At 39.7% G+C, this 10,103-nt stretch overlaps 1 non-coding gene across 1 annotated transcript; it reads right to left on the reverse strand.

Moving 5' to 3' along the window:
• Positions 1-1,665: 1,665 nt before the first annotated feature.
• Positions 1,666-1,787, reverse strand: LOC139007916 (small nucleolar RNA SNORA26). Its single transcript, XR_011471042.1, has one exon. It is a non-coding gene; the product is annotated as a small nucleolar RNA SNORA26 (small nucleolar RNA).
• Positions 1,788-10,103: the final 8,316 nt, after the last annotated feature.

Here is a 10,103-nt window from a genome sequence, read left to right on the forward strand (position 1 = left end):
AATAGCTTTTCTTTTTTTTACTTTTGAAAACAGAAAGCAAAGATATCAGAAAAGATTTATGGAGAGTGGCCCAAATTGAAACCTATTTGGAAGCACCTTTCCTATTTGCACAGCTAAACATCTTTGTGTTTTATTTTAAATGAAGGAGTACATAGATAGATAGCTCCGAGTTTGAAAACACACATTAGGATCTGTTTCTATAAAAACACATTACACAATCAGCATTCATAGAGGGCTGCCAGCTCTGGAAGCCTCGCATGCCCATGGGTCAGCCCTGGGGGACAGGCTGTATATAAATACCAACTGCCAGTTCACAGTTGGTGCAAATATAAAGTCTGTTAGGCCAAGATAACATGTATATAGTGTGACATGGCAGTACCTAGCTACGTACGTGTGGAGCTCAGTATATCTAGTGCTTGACACTATTTCACTTCTCACTGAAGCAGCTAGCTATTACAGACAAATTGGTAAAAAAACAATAACTGTAAGACATGTGGGGTACAAAGAATTGAACAACAGTAACAACTTTCTAGAACACCACGCAGGGAAGAAAGAACTACAACATATGAAGTCTGTGTAGATGGACACTCTTTTGTTCCCTGAAGCATTAATGAGAAAGGAAAGAATGTTTTGACCCCAGAATCTAATAATATTTGGTGCATAGTAGGCGCTTAATAAATACTTGCTGAAAAATGTGATGTCCTATCACTTCTAATTCCTGTGACTCACTGCTTTCCTTCATGGCCATTGCAATGATCCAATTCACACATGATCTCTTTTGAGGTGATTTTCTTTAGTCTATTGCAGTGGTTTTCAACCTGTGTACTGCAAGAATTTTTAAAACATGTAATACCCGACTGTTCAGTGAGGAGTCAGACCTCTTTTCCCTTGGATTGTCAAGTAAAAAATTACAACAGCCAACAAAACAATAGTTGTCTAGCATGAATGAATCAAAATTATAACTATTTTTTGTCAAATTGGCAAAAATATCATATCATATCATGTATATATTTATTTTATTGATTTCAGAGAGGAAGGGAGAAAGAGATAGAAACATCAATGATGAGAGAGAATCATTGATCCTGCATGCCTCTCACTAGGGATCAAGCCCACAACCTAGGTATGTTCAACCAGGAATCAAACCATGACATCTTGGTTCATGGATAGATGCTCAACCACTGAGCCACACCATCCAGCTAATATATTTTTTTGGTGTGCTACAGTTTAGTAATTAGTTTATGTGTGCCATGAGATTAAAAAGGTTGAAAACCACTGGTCTATTGTCTCTTCAATCCAATCCAGCCCTTTAGTATCTGTTTCCATGATCTTTTCAACTGATTATCTGTTTTCCCCCACCCTCTGTATATTAGAGTAAAATTATTTCCTAAACATTTTTATGCTGCTTCACCTCCCACAGTTGTAATTAGCCTGGCTCTTTCTGCCCCCAGAAGACCAGCCCCACCACATTTCTACATTGTGTCCTTGGAGGCACATGGCAAAGACCAGTGTTTTCTTGTTGGATATCTTTCTTCCCTACATGAGGCATCTCTCCCTCCCAGACATTCAAAAGCATTTTATCTGTATCTTTCTTTTAGCTTTCTGTTCTGTAATATACTTGTTTATATGAAGGTCTTACACTTTCTTTTCACCAGCTGTTTTTTTTTCAGCTGTGACTCCAGACAGGATCCAAAGAGGAGTTTTACCATCTCTTCTCTGGGTTTTATGAAGACTCAGTTTACCCTTCTGTGTTAGCCTCTTAAGGCACTGCATCAACCTTAAAAGGGCACAGGAAAGGGTGTCACCAGCTATATTTTTAAGGGCTGGAGTTTATAACTTATTCATCTTTGTGGCCCATATGAAAGTCTCTCATAAGTCTTTGTCAGAGTAGACCAGTCAGTAGTTTTTCTATCATTTCATCCCATCCTGTACTTCTGATTTGTTCTTTTATCATAAAATCATAGAAATAATGGAGCAATTTGTTTTTAATTTTTTAATATATATTTATTGTTGAAAGTATTACCGATGTCTCTTTTGTTTGTCTATGTTTTTCTCCCCATTAACCTCTTCTACCCCTTACCCCCACTCCAGGCCTTCACCAGTCTTGTCTGTGTCCATGGGTTATGCATATATGCATATCAGTTCCCCGGTTAATCACTCTCTCCTCTCTCCCCTCTCCCCCCTGCCTTCCCTCTGAAATTCATCAGTCTGTTCCATGCTTCCATGTCTCTGTTTCTATTTTATTTATCAGTTTATTTTGTTCATTAGATTCCACATATGAGTGAGATCATGTATACTTACCTTTCTCTGACTGGCTTATTTCGTTTTAATGCTATAGAAAGAATGTTAGGTCCACAAAGGCTTATGTTTACAGCCAGATCCCAAGTTCCTAGTACAGTGTCTTCTACAGTGTTTTATCAGAATATATATAATCTGTAGCGATAGATAGGTCAATAGATAGATAGATATTTTATTGATCAGGGACAGAAACACTCACACATCTATATTCTTATGAGATCACACTGCTCTGTTCCCCAAAAGACCATGATTCAGAAAGCAAGGATAGAGAATTGTCGTATAATAACTATACCTAATTTTCATATCCACTCTGTGTAGTAGGTACTTTTGTAGAAGTAACTTCTTTTCTTAAGGTACATACTGTCCCTTGACCACACTACCTCTTTCTTCTGTATAGTTATGATTTCTATATCTTTATCTCCAATTATAGCTTTTCTTGAATTCTAGAGATCCACCTGCTTTCTGGATATCTTCACTTAACCTATGGCAGAGACTGGTTAGTTTTTCAACAAATTATTTAACTTCCTTCTTTCTCCTTGTTATATCTCCAGACCATATTTCCCAGCCTTTTTTTTTTCAGTTAGGTGTAGTAAAATGATGGAGTTTGATTAAAAGAGTGTTGATTAAAGTTATGTGCACATGTCTAGGTCTAGTCCATAAAACCTACATTTACTTTCCACCCTCTACTTCCTGTCCGCTGGGTATGACCATAGAGGGAAGAAGCTTAAATCCTTCAGTTGACTGTGTGGAGCAGAGACATCCCATCCTTAATAATGAAATTTAAACAAATGAAATAGTTCTATTTGTTAAGCTATTAAAAATTTCAGATTGTTTGTTATAGCAATTAGTGAAACCTGTCCAGTACATATTTTCCCTTAAAACATATTCTTTGGAATTCCTTATCTATATTGATGCCCTTTCACTTTTTGCTCAGAATGCTATATTTCCCCCCAACGTATTTTCTCTCTCATCCCATATTCCTCATCAGTCAACATTCCATGTTCTTTATTCCTCGTCTCACTGTTTTAGTTCAGGTTATCATCCTGTCTTGATTGGTCTATTAAACTAGTATCCTGAATTGTCTTTCTGCTATCTACCCCACCTACCTCAAATTTATTCTTTAGACTGCCCAGCATTTCTCTTTCAGAAACACAGATCTGATCTTATAGGTCTCTCATATGAAAAATTTTAATTCAAAATGATTTAAATTTTCTTTAGCATGACATCCATTTAAACATTATATTCCATCCATTTCCTAACCATCTTTCACCTACATTTCTAATGTTATAAATCAGGCTTTAAAAAAACAAAAACAACAAACACGAACAAAAAATCAGATGTATACTTTTCCCATAACAGAGAACATTTTTTCCCCACAGTTTTGATTTTCTGCATAGGATATTTGCTTAGTCTAAAATGTCATTTTCCCCCATTTTCTGTTCCAATTTCATTCTTTTAATAGGGCCAAATTTAATAGTCATCTTTTATCCCTTTTTTAACTTCCCATGCTAAGTTAATTGCTCTCTCCTCTGTACATTCATGGCATTTAAACTGTAACTCTCTTCTAGTGTTTATTTCTTAGGATTTCAATTATATGTATCTCATAATTGATTGTGAAAAGCAAATGGGCAAGAAATTGGCCCTATTTATTTTTGAGTACTCTTTGCCTAATTTAGTGAGTAGCAACAAAGGAAGTACTCAAAAAAGTTTTGTTGGATATATTTTAACTGCTATGTAAGTCAAAGATGTTCTTTGGCCTTCAAAATTTCTGTTAGTCTCAATTACATTTACCCAGGCTATAGGTCTAGAAACTGAAATTATCTGATAACTGAAATAGCTTAAGTCTCCTGGTATATTGATATCCCAAGAAAATCCAGTCAATATGAAATAAACTATAGTAGAGGGGCAAAATGTATTGAATTTCTATTACTTACTCCTTTAAAAATATTTTATGATGCTTATATATTGGTCAATGATAATCTTCATGGTATCTAGGTTAAGGTACTCCATATGTATTCATGAAATCAATTCAATTTTATTGCCCTCCTAATCTATAAATTCCTCTATTTTATTCCTTTATACAAATTTCTTCCCTACTTCAAGTCCACTAGTTAATTTTGGCTCTTCTAGATGGAGTTGGGTAATGATCTTCTGAGCACTAACAGCATTGGATTCTGCACATTGAGGTTTCTGGGCAGGTTGAACTGCCTGGCAAGTGCTCGGTGAAGCGAAGTGGCACACAACAATGGAGGTGTGCAATGTGGCAGGCCAACAGCTTTTCTATATTATTTAAAGTAATGTTTCCCCGATTTGAATAGATAAAGGAGAGTTGAATAGAGCTGATGCTATACTCACTGCAGTATTTGCAATTCTACAGTAATGTTTTTGAGGATCTCAAAAGACAGCAGGCATACATAGTGACTTATTATTTTATATCATCCAAATCTTAAGGACACCAATAAAGTTTTTAATAATTTTTATAATTTTTTTACACCAATAAATTTTTAAGAGCTTGTCTATTTCCAAGGCTGGTAGAAATATGATTCTATATTTATCTCAATATATAATTAACAATAATTTATAAGTAATGGGTTTCATGCTCTGAAGATAAATTACTGGCCTTTCTTTTTTTTTCTTTCTTTTTTCTTGTCTGAGTAGTGACTGGGGGTTGGGGTTCTGCACTATGATTTCCATGACACACAATTTGGCATCTTATACTGTCAAAATGAGCTCATGATTTCAGGTGAGGAATAAGCAGAAGCATATGAACCCTCTAGCAAAAGAGATGAAATTTTCATCCGAATGTCCTAAAGAATAAAAATGATGGAGATAAAAACAGAAAATATATGACATGGACAAAGTTGTTTCTAACTAGAACATTTTTCAAAGTTTTCTAGGGGCATCAATTGCTCTCTGAGCAAATCATTTAGTACAGATCTCTAGTGAGAGCATTAGCACACGATCCTCTCTGCCTGCAATTAGATTAGTCATGCACTTGTAGGCCAGAATTTATGATGATTTGCATTCCAGAACAATCCTTGCACCATGCTTTTCAGAAAGAAAATAAAGAAAACTACTGTACCATGCACTAAAGATTGCATGTTTCTTTTTCTTTCAAATTGCTCTCATTTCTCTTTTAGTTTTAAAGGCTTATTTCATAAAAATCAAAGATAAAGACACTGTAATATAAACATTCTCATAGCCCAAACAGATGGTTTGTCATTATTGCTATCATGAATGTCATAAGCATTCTTTCCGTGTATGTTTATGTATTTACTTTCTTGATGCCTCATTTATAAGCTACTGCAGGGGAAAACATATACCTTTCTATCTTCTAGAAATATTTTTATTATTGTTATCATCATCATCTACATCATCATTGTCATTTGCACGCAGTAGGTCCTCTGTGGGTAATTATCAGTGTTTTAAAATTTAATTTAGAGCCTTCAGAAGGAAAGATACTATATGTGTTTGGAAAATAAAACTTGAGAAGGGTAGCTAGTTATTCAGCCTAGTGAATCATGTATGATCCTGCTCTGTGTCTGCACAGGTTCTGAGGCCTGCACCAACTGTCACATTGGACCAAATTGATTAGCAAAGTCTGTGTGCAGGCATGGCCATAGCTGCTATTTCTGGACTTCAGTGGATGGTGCTGCCATGTAAAAGCACTCATTATGCTTACTGATCTGACCAAACATTATTATCTCAAGAATTCTTAAAGTTATTCTGCTCAAATCATAGAATTTCATCTTTTACACATCATCTATTTTTCTAAATTGCTTTCTCTTTCTTAAAACAGAAGAGATACCGAGTAAGTATGCCCTGTGTTTTTAAGCAAGTGATTAAATCTCAGCTTGAAGAGTGCAATAATGCCAGCCAAATTATCCATGTTTATCTGGGATGCCACCTGGTCAGGAATGTGAAATCTCATCAGTTAGGTGGCTCTTATTACGTTCCATGATGTGGTGAGAATTTAGAGGGAAGTGTATCTCAATATCTATATTATAAAACCCTAATATGCAAATAGACAGACAGGTGGAACAACTGAACAACCAGTCACTATGATGTGTGCTGACCACCAAGGGGGCATAGAACATGGCAGGCTTCAGCAGCAGGTGGCAGAGCATAGAACATGGCGGGCATTGGCTGTGGCAGGATGGTGGAGCAGGTGAGCGGGGGGGCGGGGTGCAGACTAAGGTGGGCACTGGTCACTGTAATTGGGATGAGCCTCTGGTGGTTACTGAAAATACTTTGCTCCCACATGCTGCGGTCCCACTGGGCATTCACACCTGCTGCTGGCACCGCTTGCACTCGCTGCCAGCGCCAGAGCTGCTGCTCACACCACTGCTGCCTCCCGGCACCAGTCCCGATGGCTCAGCGCCATCAGTGGGTGCGAGTGGTGGCTGCCGGCCGCGATTGCCCCTGAGGGCTTCTCCACCTCCCCCAGCTTCTGAGGGGCAATCAGGGCAGCAGCCACCACTGGTACCCGCTGATAGCATAGGCCCCACTCACACCTGCTGCTAGCGCTGGTCCCAATCGCTCAGCACTGTCAGTGAGTGCAAGTGGGGCTGGTGTAGCGCATGGGAGCAGTGGCAGCAGGGGCTGATGGCAGCCAGGGAACCGGGGGGTGGGGGGAGGGCATGGCAGGAGGGGCCGGGCAGGGGCAGCCTCGCAGCCCACAGTTCCTGTCAAGGTGCACGAATTCATGCACTGGGCCCCTGGTAATATTATAAGACAGCTACAACAATGGGCACATGTATAGACTTGTTTGAAGTACATTTAAGTGTTTTGTGAGAATCATTATAATGAGAAATGTTATATGAGAATTAAAATATTCTTGTGGTCTAATTAAAATGGATATTAACTATAGCCTGACAAAGTAATGCTTAGCTATTGTCATCACTTTTGTTCTCAAATTGTTTAAAAACTGATGAATCAGAGCTTCAAATGATTATTATGGCTATTAAAAGAGCCAAACATTTGTTTAAGTAGAGGTAGTATTGATTTCTAAATGAAAAATATCTATACTCCATATTAAAGGCTGATTCTTAAAGGTAAAGGTAAAAAATAAAGGAGATTGATCTCCTTTATCTTTTTCATTTAAGAATTGTGATTTCTTCATGTTTGAAAAATATGTTTTGATGTGAGAAATCTGTAGGAATTCCAGGCAAACTTTGGTGAACAGGTCCTACACTTTTATATCTTGGATTTTATCTTCCACCATTCAGTGATTTGGGAATAATTCCATGAACAGAAACATTTATCCAGCAGGCACTATTAAGTTCTAGGCACTGGACAAAGGCATTTACATCCCACTTCTCAAGGGTGGCCCACAGATCTACTGCACCAGCATCACCTGGGAGCTCCTTAGAAAGGCAGCAGCTCTGGCTCCACCCAGACCTGCATTGTAACAAGCTCTCCATGTGTGTTAACACATTACAGTCTGAGAAACTTTGCTTTCACATTTTACTTCTAACTCCTCACCCCAGACCTACATGATTGGAAGTTAAGTCAATGTGCAGAGTCACAAAGCTAGTATGAGGTGGCACTGCTCTCTTTACTCAGACTTGGCCATGTTCCATACACAGTTACAGCCTTCACTTGTTGAAACCTTATCCCTTAAATGTCCAGCTGAGATACTACACCTCACTTAAATCTTCCTTGATGATTCCTGTTGCAAGTAGCCTTTCCTCTTTAAATATCTCAAATTATTTTAACTTTTTCTGTTTTTGCCATATAACACAGTCTTGTCTTAGATTATTATTATTAGTGTCCATGAGGATAGAAACTATCTTTGTAGGCTTGCATAGTCTATTGCACCTAGCATAGCAACCACTGTATGATATGTGCTTAGTGGATGCTTGAATAAATTAAGATTGCTTTGCCCTTTAAGTAAAGCCATTCCATAGTTCATTAGGACAAGCAAATCCTATTATAGTTATGTTTAGTGTATTAACAGCTGCTAATTGCTTCAATGTTATTACTGCCTGGCTCACATTAATATTAATATTGATAATTCCTACCATGTGTATAGGGTTTTATAACTTACAAAGTACTTTAGCACCTATGACAACATTTAATCCTCACTACAACATTGTGGCATAAGAATTCTATTATACCCATTTTACAGATATAGAAATCCATGCTTACAGAAATTGAGTGACCTGCCCTAGCCCCACACTGGGCTCCTCAGCCCAGAATATCAGTGCCAGGAAGAGAAGCCTCCACAACATCTGGCTGTGAAAACCAGTGGGGATGCTGGCCATCCAGGTGAGATGGAAGCCAGCTGGAAACCCAGATATGTTATTTTTTTCCTCGCCCGAGGATATTTTTTCCATTGAATTTTAAAGACAGTGGAAGACAGAGGGAAAGACAGAAAGAAATATCGATATGAGAGAAACACAATGATTGGTTACCTCCTGCACAAGCCCTGACCAGGGCCCGAGCTGAAGAAGAACCTCCAACTGAAGTATATGCCCTTGACTGGAACAGAACCCGGGATCCTTTGGTCTGTAGGCCGACACTCTACCCACTGAGCCAAACCGGCTAGGGCCAGATATGTTCCTAAAGCACAGACTTATTTGCTCACTTGAACTCACCCTGGGCTCCAGCGCAGGAAGCACCAGACTAGGGAGCCACCAGAGACTTACAGAGAGAAACTGAGTTGTGTGGCTTCAGGGCAAAGGCTCAAGGAATAGTGGCCATTGTCACTGTTTTGAGCCCTCCTCCTACACAATTAAATCTGAACCCACATTGGCTTGCTGATCTCCACTTGCTCCACCCTGATGACTATTTGAGGCCCCACCCCACCCCACCCAATTTGAGGACCACCAGAGTCTATGTTGATGGCAGAAAGCCAACCTTGGTCAACACTGGAGTCTTTCTTGAAAAGTTGCCAAAGGTCTGAGGGTCCCAGGCAGATGGTGACTAGCCTGGGTGTGCTCTGTGCCTTTTGTTTAGTGGCCCCAGGCTCAGCTCTGCACAAAATCTGAATCTGCATTGTCCTGGTGAACAAGACTAGCCACACACTGGTGACTCTCTGAGATCCTGCCTAATCCACCTCATAAACAGCCTGAGGATCTTTCCACAGCTGAGACTCATGGGCAGCCAGAGCTGGTGGTAGACCTCAGGGTGCCCTGTATCTTTTGCTGAGCTGCCCTAGGCCCAATACAGGTGGAAGCCAACCTTGGTTTGCAGGGTGGCCTTTCTCATGTGCCTCCAAGTCCAGTATAGGCAGCTACCATATGCAGATAGCTTTGTAGCTTTCACCAAGTGGCCCTGGGCCAGCCACAGGCAGTGACTGACCTTGGTATGCACTAGAGCCCCTCCTAAGAGGTTCCATGATTAACACACCCAGTGGTTGGCTTCAGATCACCACATAAGTAGCTCCACAAAAAACATACTCAAAGGGTGGTCTCAGCAGCCACCAGAGCCCACTAGGGCAAATACCACCTGCTCTGTAGGGTCAGCCCCTATAGAGCAGCTTGTATGCTCTGGTCATGGTCAATCTTCACAGCTAGTCAGCCTGAGGGCAAATCCCATGTACTGACAAGCCAACAGCATTCAAGACTGTTCTACAACTGGAGGACACACACACACACACACACACACACACACACACACGGGGCACTCTTAAAGTGTCCAGCTCACATGATCAGGGAGACTGTGCCACTGGGCCCCACAGGGCACCTATGACATAAGGCCACCTTGCTAAGACTGAGAGACATAGCTGATCTACTGAATACACAGAAACAAACACAGTGAGGCAGCCAGAATGAGGAGACAGAGAAACATGTCCCAAATGAAAG

Source organism: Myotis yumanensis, unplaced genomic scaffold (assembly GCF_028538775.1).
Source record: "Myotis yumanensis isolate MYYU_CA2020_CCGP unplaced genomic scaffold, mMyoYum1.0.hap1 SCAF_3, whole genome shotgun sequence".
In the NCBI taxonomy this organism is placed as follows: domain Eukaryota; kingdom Metazoa; phylum Chordata; class Mammalia; order Chiroptera; family Vespertilionidae; genus Myotis; species Myotis yumanensis.